The sequence below is a fragment of the Euprymna scolopes genome, chromosome 16 (genome assembly GCF_053919585.1).
Source record: "Euprymna scolopes isolate OS-2025 chromosome 16, ASM5391958v1, whole genome shotgun sequence".
Lineage (NCBI taxonomy): Eukaryota > Metazoa > Mollusca > Cephalopoda > Sepiida > Sepiolidae > Euprymna > Euprymna scolopes.
The window spans coordinates 76,487,534-76,501,979 of NC_136497.1; positions in this window are offsets into that span (position 1 = coordinate 76,487,534).

Consider the following 14,446-nt stretch of genomic DNA (forward strand, 5'->3'; position numbering starts at 1 on the left):
GCATACACACATATATGCAAGCAACTACCCGTTATAATATACAGTATAATTACCATAATTTTTATATAATAAGCTTATATTCATAACAGGAGTTTTATATAATAAAATTATATTGTTCTATGTGTCTTACACGGTATTAATTTGGCACTATAAATTTTATATAATATAATTATTTTTCTACCATAACTTTTACATAACAGAATTATTTTTGTACCATAAATTTATATAATATAATTATTCTTGTGCCATTACATTTATATAATAGAATTATAAATATTTTGTACCATAAATTTTATATAGTAAATCATTTTTGTACCATAAATTCGTAAACTCTTTTTGTATCATAAAATTTACATAAGAAAATTATTTTATCACCATAATTTTTGTATAGAATTATTTTGTGCAATAAATTTTATATAACAAAATTATTTTGTACGATAACTTTTATATGATAAAAGTATTTTTGCACCATAATTTTTTTATATAATAGAAGTATTTCTGTAACATAACATTAATTTAATAGAATTATTTTTGTACCATAATCTTTATAGAATGGAATATTTTCATACAATAATTTTATATAACACAATTATTTTTGCACCATTATTATTATTTTGGTATCAGAACATTTATGTAACAAAATATTTTTAAAATATTTTTGTATCATAATTCTTATATTAGTAATTTATTTTGGTAAAATAAATTTTAGATAATAGAATTCATTTTTACCACAACTTTTATATAATAGATATATTTTAGTACCATAACTTTTTTATAGAATTATTTTTTACTTTTATATAATATAATTGTTTTAGTACTATACTCTTTTTACAATAAAATCATTTTATACTATAAATTATATACAATAAAATTGTTTTTATAACAACTTTCTTATAATAGAATTATCTCCCTCCCATGACATTTATACAATAAAACTATTTTTGTACCATAACTTTTGTACACTAAAATTATTTTGGTATCAGAACATTTATATAACAAAATTATTTTTGTACAAAAACTTTTATATAATAGAATGATTTTAATACCATAAGTTTTATATAACAGAATTATTTTTGTACAATAAATTTTATATAATAAAATTATTTTATAAAATAACTTTTATAGAACAGATTTATTTTACTTTTCATTAAAAGAACTTTTTAATACATAATTTTTATATAATAGAATTATTTTTGAACCATAACTTTTAAACAATAAAATTATTTTTGTACTATAAACTTTATATTAATAAATTATTTTTGTATAATAACTTTTATACAATAAAATTATTTTTCTACCACAAATGTCATATAATAGAATTATTCGTACTATAGCATTTACAAAATAGAATAATTGTTTTTCCATAACAACTTTTATATAATATATATTTGTTGTAACATCAGTTTTATATAAAAGAGTTGTGTTTGTGCAATAAATTTTATATAATAAAATAATATTTCACCATAACTTTTATATGATAGAATTGTTTTGTACAATAACTTTTATATAAGATAATTATTACTTTTATACAACAGAATTATTTTTGTACTATAAGTTTTATATGAAATAATAATTTTTGAACCATATTTTATATAACACATTTTTGTGCCATAAACTTTACATAATACAATTATTTTCATATCACAAGTTTTATATAAAAGAATACTTTTTTAAAATAACTTTTATATAATAGAATCATTTGTGTACCATAACTTACCTCAAAGAAGTATTTTTGCACTATAACTTTTATATTATAGACTATGTTCGTACTAAAACTTGTTTTATAACAGAATTATTTTGTACCATTACTTTTATATAATAAAATTATTCTTGTACCATTACTTTAGTATAATAAAATTATATTCGTACAATAACTTATATATAAAAACATTATTTTATACCCTAACTTTTATATAATAATTGTTTCATGCCATGATTTGATAGGATAAAATTATTTTTGTACCATAACTTTTATATCATAGAATTTATTTTGTAGCATAATTTTTTTATAAAATAATTATTTTTAGAACATTACATTTATATAATAAAATTGTTTTTTACCATAAATTTTATACTAGAATTATGTTTGTACCATAAATTTTATTTAAAAGATTTTTTGTACCATAACTTTTATATAATCGTATTATTTTTCTACCATAACTTTATATTAATAGAATTATTTTGAATGTTAACTTTTATATAATAGAATTATTTTTATATCATACTTTTTAAGAATTATATGTGTACATTTTTATATAAGTAATTTATTTTGCTAACTTAACTTTTTATAATAGAATTATTTTTGTACCATAACTTTTATTTAATAAAATTATTTTTGCACCATAAGTTTTATATAATAGAATTATTTCTGTACTATAACCTTTATAGAATAAATTATTTTTTACCATAACATTTATATAACACAATTATTTCTGTAACATAATTTTTATATTAGTAATTTTTTATTCGACCATAACTTTTATAAAATAGAATTATTTTTGTATCATAACTTTTACGTCAATGAATTATTTTTGTTTCACGACTTTTATACTTCAGAATAAATCTTGTACAACCTTATATCAAGTAGAACTTTTTTTAGTACGTTCACTTTTATAGTATAAGATTATTTTTGTACTATAACTTCCATGCAACACAACTTTTTTTTGCAATAACTTTTATAATAGTAATTATTTCAACTATAACGTTTATAAAATAGTATTATATTTGCGCCATAACTCTTATCTAAGAGAGTTTTTTACCATATAACCTTTATATAATAGAATTACTTTTGTACCATAACTTTTATTAAAAAGAATTGTTTTGTTTCAGAAATGTTATATTATACAATAAATTTTGTAAAATATCTTACATTAAATAGAATTTATTTGTACGTAAACTTTTATTGAATGAGATTATTTTGTGTCATAACTTTTATAACAGACTTTTATTGCAGTATGACTTTGTACCATGAATTTTATATAAAAATAGCATTTTACACCAAAACTGTTATATAATAAAACTACTTTTGCTCCATAACGTTCACATAACACAAATATTATTTTTGTACTATAACATTTATATAACTTATTTTTGTACCGTAACTTTTATATAATAATCTTATTTTTTGTACCATAACTGTTATATAATAAACTTTATTTTTTACAGTAACTTTTATATAATAGTTCTGTCTTTACCATGACTTTTATATAACAAAGTTATGTTTGAATTATAATTTTTATGTAATAGAATTATTTTTGTACCAAAACTTTTATATTATACATTTTTTCCATTACAAATTTTATTTTATATAATTATTTTTGTACCATAACTTTTATGTAATAGAATAATTTTTGTACCATAACTTTTATGTAATAGAATAATTTTTGTACCATAACTTTTATATAATGGAATTATCTTCGAACAATAACTTTTATATAATAGAAATATTTTTGTACTAAAATTTTAATTTAAAAGAAAAATTTTGTACCATAACTTTTACATAACATAATTTTACTTACCATAAACTTTATTTAATACAATTATTTTTGCACTGTAATAGAGTTATTTTTGCACTTCAACTTATTTTTAATACAATAATTTTTGTATCACACCTTATATATAATAAAATTAATTTTGTATGATAACTTTTACATAATGGATTTTTTGTGTACCATGACTTTTATATAACACAATTAATATTGTACTATAATTTTTATGTAATAGAATTTTTCTTTTATTACAACTTTTATATAATACAATTGTTTTTGTACCATAACTTATATATAGCACAATGATTATTGTACCATAACTTTTATATAATAGACGTATTTTTGTACCATAAGTTTTATATAATAGACTTATTATTGTACTATAACCTTTATATAACATAATAATTTTTCTACTATAACTTTTATATAACAAAACTATTTTTGTTCCAAAACTTTCATATAATAGAATAATTTTTGTACTATAACTTTTTATAAGGAGTTATTTTTGTACCATAATTATGTAATACATAAAATAATTTTTTGTACCTTAATTTATATATAAAAGAATTATTTTTTTATCATAACTATTATGTAAACGAATCTTTTTTGAACAATAACTTTTATATAATAAAATTGTTTTTGTACCGTTATTTTTACATAAAAATTATTTTTGTGCCATAACTATAATATAATAAAAATATTTTTGCGCCAAAGCATTCATACAATAGAATTCTTTTTATACCATTACTTTTATATAATAGAATCATTTTCGTCATTTATGTCATAGAACTATTTATTGTACCATAAATTTTATGTAATAGAATTATTCGTTGTTTGATAACTTTTATATTATAGTATCGTTATTGTAGCATAACTTTTATATAATAGAATTAATTTAGTTTTCATAACTTGTATGTAACAGAATTATTGTCATACCATAAGTTTTATAGAACAGAACTACTTTTATACCATAAGATTTATAAGACTTAAGTACTTTATTACAATTACTTTTATATAGCAAATATTTTTGTATCATAAGTTTTTAAAATTATTTTTTGTGCCGTAACTTTTCTATAACTTTCTTATTTTTGAACAATAACTTTTATAAAGAGAATTATTTTCCACCATAAGTTTTATATAATAGATTATTTTTTGTATCATAATTTTATATAATAGAATCATTTTTGTAACATAACTTTTATATAATAGAATCATTTTTGTACCATAACTTTTATATAATAGAATCATTTTTGTACCATAACTTTTATATAATAGAATCATTTTTGTACCATAACTTTTATATAATAGAATCATTTTTGTACCATAACTTTTATATAATAGAATCATTTTTGTACCATAACTTTTATATAATAGAATCATTTTTGTACTATAACTTTTATATAATAGAATCATTTTTGTACCATAACTTTTATATAATAGAATAATTTTTGTACCATAACTTTTATATAATAGAATCATTTTTGTACCATAACTTTTATATAATAGAATCATTTTTGTACCATAACTTTTATATAATAGAATCATTTTTGTACCATAACTTTTATATAATAGAATCATTTTTGTACCATAACTTTTATATAATAGAATCATTTTTGTACCATAACTTTTATATAATAGAATCATTTTTGTACCATAACTTTTATATAATAGAATCATTTTTGTATCATAATTTTATATAATAGAATCATTTTTGTACTATAACTTTTATATAATAGAATCATTTTTGTACTATAACTTTTATATAATAGAATCATTTTTGTACCATAACTTTTATATAATAGAATCATTTTTGTACTATAACTTTTATATAATAGAATCATTTTTGTACCATAACTTTTATATAATAGAATCATTTTTGTACTATAACTTTTATATAATAGAATCATTTTTGTCTCATAATTTTATATAATAGAATCATTTTTGTACCATAACTTTTATATAATAGAATCATTTTTGTATCATAATTTTATATAATAGAATCATTTTTGTACCATAACTTTTATATAATAGAATCATTTTTGTATCATAACTTTTATATTAATAATTTTTTGTACTCCAAATTTATATAATTAGACTATTTTTTACCATAACATTTATATAATAGAATTATCTTTGTAAAATGACTTTTTTTATTAATTTTATTTATTGCGGACTATTATCCCCATCTTTCTTAGTTGTTGTTTCACGACGTTTCGTCCAACTATTTGTCTGGCCTTTGTCAGGTGGTAACCGAGACGGGATAGTCTGCAATAAATAAAATTAATAAATAATGCTCATTTCAATAATGAATTCGAGTTGAATATAATTATTTTTGTACATAAGTTTTATATAACAGAATTCTGTTTGTGCAATAACTTTCACATAACTTAATTATTTTGATGCAATAGATTTATATTATGTAATTATTTTTGTACCATAATGTTTATATGATACACATTTTTTGCCATAAGTTTTATATTTGTAAATTATTTTTGTACGATAAGATTTATATAATAGAACTATTTTTGCACTACAACATTTACATAACAGAATTATCTTGCGCTATAACTTTTATATAATATAATTATTTTTGTACTAATAGTTTTAAATAATAGAATCATTTCTGTACCATAACCTTTATATAATAGAATAATTATCGTAGCAGAACTTTTATACGACAGAAATATTTCTGGAATATGACATTTATATAAGAATTTTTTATCGTCCCAGGACTTTTATATAATAGAATTGTTTTGTACCATAACTTTTATATAATAGAATTCTTTTTATACCATAAGTTTTATTTAATGGAATTATTGTGAAATATAACTTTTATATTATAGAATTATTTTCGTGCCACACCTTTTATTTAATAGGAATTTTAGGATAACTTTTATACAATAGAATTATTTTTGTACCATAACTGCTATATATTAGAATTATTTTTGTATTATAATTTTTATATAATAAAATTAGTTTTGTACCATTTGTTTTTATATACCAGAATAACTTTTGTACAATAACTTTATATTAGTCAATTCAATTTTTACTATAACTCTTATATAATAGAAATATCTTTGTGTTATAACTATTATATAAAGGATTTTTTGTATTTTAACTTTTTTAGAATAGAATTATTTTCATATCATAACTTTTATATAATAGAATCATTTTTAAACTATAACTTTTATTTAAAAGAATTATTTGTATACCCTAATTGTGTTTGTACCATAGATTTTGTAGTATAGAATCATTTTTGTACCAAAATATTTATATAATAGAATTTTCTTTGAACCATATCTTTTATATAACAATTATTTTTGTACCATATCTTTTATATAATTGAATAATCTTCTTACTATAACTTTTAAAGAATAGAATTATTTTTATACCATAACTTTTATATAATAGAACCGTATGGGTACGTTCAATGCTATCCTCTAAAAGTAATATGTTATTTCTACTTTTATACAATCGTATCTTATAATGTTTTTTACTTTTTATAGACTGGGTTTTTTTTTTATTAATATTTAAATCAGTGAAGAGGTTAAAGTGAGTAATAGGGATTTGTTTTTGCTTCTAGCAAGGTCAAAAGATTGGCGATTATTATAAGGAGGTGCAAGAAGAAGATTAACGATAATTAAGGAGAAACAAGAAAAGAGGAGGAAGAAGACGATTGGTAATTATAAAGAAGAGGGGGAAATTGGGCAGATTAAAAATAGTATTGAATGAGAAAGAAAAGATAATAGAAAATACACAAAATACAAGACATTTTACTTTTTAAAAATGAGCAAAAGTTGACGATTAATGAGTACTTTATGCCTAGTTAACAGTTTAATATGGTTAAATTTGTGCTCATTTTTGCATTAAATACGAATCGCGAATAATCCCTATCTGTCCATCGAACAGATACCATAATACTTACTTCGTTGCATATAATCATAGCAAAGGTCCATGCTAGATTTCAACCAGATCGGCACGGCAGTTATTAAGAAAAAGTGGTACGGACAGACAGACAGACCCAGAGAATATAATATTGATAAAATGATAAAAATGTAAGGTGCATACGTGAAAACGATCATGTTCTGATTGATATAAGCGAACAAAAATATTTTATGATGTAGAGTTAGGATTGACATATCTTCGCCTCTCCGTCAATTCTCTTTGATTTCGAAGTTTTTTCTTTTTTCTTTTTCTTTTATTCGTTGGATATTCATCGGCAATAATTTCAGTGGAATCATTCTAGACTCTCCACCCAGTCACCATCTTAGTTTTCTTTTTTCGTTAATGGAAATTGGCTTGGGTTTAAGAAATGAATTGATGACTGAAAATATGTTAATTTATAGAGCATCTCCGGCTGATGTGCAGGTTGCATTGTAAATTCATAGTACTGTTGATATTTCCCATTTTTTTTGCATCTTTTTGCGTACATTTGCAGATATTTATATACTTTGTGACGCTAACTACACTTACAACTGGCTGCATTAAAATGACCCGCTATACATACACGTGATCTTGTCCAACCAATCAGAACATTTGATTTCTCTCAGTTGTTTAATTAAAAAGATTTTCAAATACGGTTTTCTTGCTTTCCTATCCAACTTTATCTTTTTGTTTAGTTGCCCCTCCTTTTAAAATTTGTTTTATTTTCTCAATATTCGTAACTTATAAATGGAGAAAATAAAAACATCTATTCTTCCCCTATTTTTATTATTCACTCCTTGTCGTGTTGGCTAGTGTAGTATCTGTTCTATCACCACATTTAATCTTTCCTGTGCTTGGTTAATGAAGGAGAAAATTTTCTAGACTGAGCCCATTTGTATATCTGTTCCAATCCAAAGTGTCACTTTTTGGGGGGCTGGACTTTACGAAAATTAAAAATTGACATTGGGTCTGATTCTGTCCTCACAGGGAGGCGATTAGATAGGGGCACTTGTACTCTTTGGATCCCAATTTAGTACAGCCGTTCACATAAGGGCAGATGTTTATCGAAATTTTGTTCATTTTCCCCACAAAATAGCGATGTTTCTAATTAGTGATTTTTTTTTCACAGAACTGGTACGAAAATATACAAAGAAAATGGAATCAACCAATTTTGAAACAACGATTAAGTCATTTAATTCGACCATTTATGGCGTCTTGGTCTTTAATATATGTGAATATAAAAATGCAATTAGCCATTATCATTTGAAATTATTGACTGATTTTCCAAGATAATTACGAAAAGTAAGCCAAGAAAATGAAGTAGTGTTATAGTCGCTGTCTATCTCATTTAATCTCTCTCTCACCTTACCTCTCTCTATTTCTATCTATCTATCTATTCATCTATCTATCTATCTATAATTGGAATTCGACTAAAAAGAGAGATTTCTATTTTTAATGAAATAACCCCCAAAACTATTTAATGTACAGTATTTCTCTCATTTTCTGCCTTCCCACCTTTCTTCATATTATCTCACTTTCATTTCTCCCTCTCCTCTATCTCCCTCTCTCTTTCATGTATTTCTTTAATAGTCTCTTTTTTTGTTATGGAAGCTGATCTACACAAAGGCATGGATGAACTTGATGTAAACAGCTTAAAAGAACAAAAAATGATCGCGGTAAAAATAAAAATTGATATACAGAAGAGTAAGCGAATCCAAGTCCGCAGCAAACAGGATCAGATAAAAAGTTACTTCATTTGTCTAAAAACTTATGAATCAATCAAAAAATATTTTATGAAGTAGCATATTTTTATAATACTAAAAAACAAATTCCAAACCATGAGCAATAACATTTTATTTATTATTTATGCAATTAAATAAGTATAATGCGAATGTTTTATCTGACACTGTTTGCTACCGACTTCGAGTCGCCTATTCTTCTGTATCACCACAAAAATACCTATTGACCTTAGTCTGTAGGCAGGAGGAACACAGTCGGCAGGAAAAAAAGTTCAGCAAGCATACAGTGCTTCGAAACAAGCTATTGAAACAGTATGATCTATTGCAGCAAGGTACTTTAAGCAACTTATTGATTAAAAAAAAATAACACTATACTACCGGGTCAAGCGAGTTGAAACAAAAGCAAGGAATAAATCAGACAATTCTGAAGAACACATGATAATGAAACATGATAATACTTATTAAAGAGACTGAAACCAACAGTATTACGTATGTGAGATAAATAATGCAGAGATGGAGCAAAGGTTGTGGGTCAATCAAATTATAGATACTGAATCTTATCAAGAGTCCTCAAATATGAGAACGATTCACCAGTCCAAATATAACAGCAGTACTCTATGCAACAGTATATTTGTAGAATGCTAGAAAGTGTGGGAAAGTGTTTAGTGTGATAGAGATAAACGATATTACGAGAAGCAGAATAGAAAATAGATCCAGAAAAACAAAAAAAAAATGATGGAGTAATATTGTCACATCTGGGCAAGAGCTGCTAGAAGCAGCTTATCTTGCTTTAGCAGAGTTCAAAATAGACTTCGTAGCTTAGTGGGGGATGCCCTTTTCTCTTCACTGCAACCTTTTTCCCACAGCAGAGACGTTGCAAGCCTGTCTCTGCTTTATTGCTATTTTCAAGGCAAGTGCTCGTCTGAGCTCCAATCTATGGTCCTTCCTCGCCAGACTTTCACGAAAAACACTCGTCTAGCCAAAATCATTATCAATAATTTCCCACACTCTTTATCTGTGCCGAAAACTAAACGTAGATTCCATTTCTTAGAACTGCACGCCTGTGGAGCTCTCGTTCGTTTTCCTGCTTTCCAGCTGACTACTATCTGCTTGTCTTAGTCCAACGTAAACAAGTTCTTGATGGACCTTCCCTGTAAGTAATCCAATTTACAATATCTCCACTACTGGTGATTACTGCGCTACAATCCCATTGTCTAATGTATACTCATTAACTCTTATCCTCTAGTGGCCTCCGCGCCTTGATAAGTTGTGACTCCTTTGTAAAAAAAGAAAAAAAAGAAAAAACAGAAATATAAAAAAAGTTTCAAAGTCGATTGCTCCTCAAGAACAAATCCACCGATTAAAACCAACAGACGTTACAGCGGATAATTCTTTATCTTCTCACTGTACCAAATGCGCCGACATTTTTTCTCCGACGGAAGTCTAGTTGATAGTTAACACATTTGATAGTGTAATTTTCAATGGCAATGTGTACAGTTGGTCTGTCTCCCTCTTTCTTTCTCTTTTTTTTGTGTGATAGTGTCTACAATAGTTGAGGGAATTAAAAACATCAAGAATATTATGCTGCTGTTCGTTTCTAATTTCTTTTGTTGACTTATTTTTCTTTTGACAGGTCTTCATGTATTTATAATAGTATACATCGACAACTGCATCGTATTACGTTCTTGTTGGTTCCCCTGGTGAGGAATAAGAGAAGAGCTCCGAAAAACATGCCCAAATTTCTTTAACACGTACATGCAGAAGAAATGATTTATTCGTTTTTTTTTTTTTTGTTACTATGACTTTCCATGCGTGACGTTATTTCTTTAACACGTCAACTTATATATCTACTCTACATTACTAATAGAAATTTCCTTGTCTAGGTCATTTAACAACATGTCATTATACTATCTCTTTTCTTCCATATCACTTGCAGTATATCCATAGTTGTGCTTTGCGTTCGCTTGTCACTACACTCTTTTTAATTATTTCCATCTCTTCTTTTATGGTCTCCCTTTCTACCATTTCTTAAATTATTTATATTCGTTCTTCTCTCTGTCAGTCACCTTTGCGATCACTTCCATACCTCTCCCAGTCTCTCTCTCTCTCTCTCTCTCTCTCTTTCTCTCTCTCGCTCTTATAATCTCTTTTGTGTGTGGATTTCGATCATTATCTCGCCCTCAATCTCGCGAGCTCTTTCTCTATCTTTACCTCGCTAGTTATCCTTTCATCTAGTTTATTTTTCTGCCATTCTGTTGGTCTCTCTCTCTCTCTCTCTCTCTCTCTCTCTCTCTATCTCCCTCTTTGTACATTTTCCTTTCTCATTATGTTTCTTTTTTCTCTCGACTTTTTTGTGTGTTTTTATCTCTTTCTTTCTCTTTTTCATTTTCTCGTTTCGTTCTGACTTTCTGTCATTTTCTCACCCTCTATCTCACTTCCCCTCTCGATCGCTTTCTATAACTTTACCTCTCATTATCTCTCCCTGGCCTGTCTCTCTATCTATCTTTTATATCTATGCGTCTGCCCGTCTCTCTGTTTCTCTTTTCGATCTCTCTCTCTCTCTCTCTCTCTCTCTCTCTCTCTCTCTCTCTCTATCATTACCACTTCTCTTTTCTCCATTTACCACTCTCATTATGCCTCTTGCTTTCTTTTTCTTAATTACCCTCCTCCTCAGCATTTCCGGGTTATTCAATGCAAAAAGCCAATACTTATTGTAAACGGTTCATTGTAAATAGTTAGTCGAACATAAGTTGCTATTTTACCGATAACTAGAGGGAAAGTATTGATTAATACCTTTCTCATCATTATTGACGCATAATAAATCATAATAGATTATCTAAATTTAGAACACAGCATAGTCGATCCCATAGTCAGAAACTGTATCTATGTTGCCAGTCACACATCGATGGTTTCTATTTCAGGTTGATTAGCATCGTTATATTTTGAAGTGGATATTAATCCAGAACCTGACTCGAAGTCCTGTCGACATCTTCCGACAGTTTACAGTAAGCTATCAGAAACACAGTCAGAAGAAAAAAAACGATGTGATTAGCCAATAAGCTATAAGCTGTCAGTAGACGATGTTTTCGTTAATAGGAAAAAATCACTTATCTGATACTGTTCTTGAAAATATTATACTTTCTTGAAAAAATAAAAATGTTTATTTCATTGCACTTATGGTAAGTCCTATATACTCTTATACAGGGTGCAACGATAATTTTATTGAACTAAATAAAACAACACTACAGCTTTATTTTAAAACTTTTATTGAAAAAAAATCAATTCAGGCAACTAGATTATGTTCTAGAGCAGCCACTTTTAATCACCGCCTTGATACATGTCTAAAACTGGGAGTATGCCTTTTCCACAAGCGCTAGCAGGAGTTCAGTGAATACTCAGCAGATGACAGCGATCAGGTAGGCTTTGGTGTTGCAGGAGGTCATGTTGGTGATGATCTCGACGCATGACCAAACAAAGTAGTCCAGCAGGTTCAGGTCAGGGAAGGAGGGGGCCACTCTGAGAATTGTACAAAGTCATAGAACTCCTTCTGAAGCCAAGTTCTGCTGCCACACCCAGGGCCTGCCAGCAGCCACTTAATTGCACCAAGAGATCACCACACTGGTCAGCACATCATGCTACACTTCGGTGTTGACTTTCAAGCCGACTTCGAAGACGTGAGGTGGCATGATGTAGCCTGAAGTTAAAACCACACAAGTAAGACCATAATCGTGGCCGGAAACTTCATTCAGCTGTGTCCTCAAACGTTGAACTGTCTGTATTTGCATTTTGAGGGTGTTGGCAATGGTACTGCTCTCGTAACTTGGATCAGTAGAGAGCATAAGCTGCAGAGCGGCTCATCTCTGATCTTGTTTGTTGAACAGTGTGTAAATTTGAAACATGATAGAAGGCTCCTATTGCTCTTAGGATTTGTACGCAACTAGCCAACTAGCTGATGGCTTGCAACCAAAAAAGAAAACCGGTTTTCATCAAACGGAAATGGAATCATGTCTTTTCTAGGGCGACAATTTTATCGTTTCACCCTGTATTAAGTATGTTTGTGTTTGCGTATATGTGTGTGTGTATGTATGTATGTATGTGTAGATATGTGTGTGTGTGCGTGTGTGAGAGAGACAGACAGACAGACAGACAGAGAATTCTCCCTGCATGCGAAAATGGCTGGGTCGATTTTTATGAAATTTCACATGAAGGTATTTATGTGTCTGGCAGTGTTCTTAGGTTTTGTATTGGAATGTCTTCAATAAGTATCCATAATCAATAATCAAAATAATCCGGTAAAAGAATGAACAGGCGATTTTGACCAAATTAACACCTTATACAACCTATCATCACAAATGTATTTAAGAAGTTTTATTACCACAGAAGTCGAAAGGCCCAACATATAAAATCAAGAATCGATTCTTTGACATGACAGGGGCGTGTTCGAAATGAATATTCTTGGTTAAAGCAGAATTGTACCATGATGATTGACTTTTTCATTTTAAACTTTAATTCAAGTCATAACATATAAAACTACCTTTATAAAATCAGCAGTATCCATAAGAAAAGAATGAAATCAAAACAACGAGATATTATAAAAAGGCTGACTGGGAAGCCATCAGGGATTTCATCAGAGACACCCCATGGGGAAATATTTTTTCTCTCCCTGCTGTCCAGTGCGCAAATGAGACCACAGAATGGTTCATAACGGCAATTGAAGCACGTGTCCCCATGTGGAAATTTTATAGCAAGCCTTACTCTCCCTAATTGTTTACTTCTACTTGCATAACTGCCATTGCTCAAAGGCAGCATGCGTACTACAGATTTAACCGACATAAGTCCAGTTCAAACAGACAGAAATATATAGAAGCTAGAAGTAACTGTAAGAAAGAAATAGTGACAGCTAAGAGAGAATTTACTGAAACCACAAAAAAACACATGGAAGCACAAAAATTAGGAACTCGTGACTTCTAGAAAATCTACAACAGTGTAGTAAATAATGGGCAATAAACAATTCCCCTGCTAACCAACAATCACGAGGTTGTTTGCGCAGCAACCGAGAAGGCTAACATGTTTGCCAGTTGGTTTGCCTCCAACTCCACACTGGGCCCTTCTAACCAGCTCCTCCCTGACTTTCCTTTGCAGACAGCCGCTACGCTAGAAGATCTGAAAATCACACCTGCCCAGGTGCATGCTATCATAAAAAACCTTGACACTTCAAAAGCATGTGGACCCGATCTCATTCCGGCTGTGCTAATAAAAAAGTGCCCTGCCGAAGTAGCTCCAATTCTCTCCAAA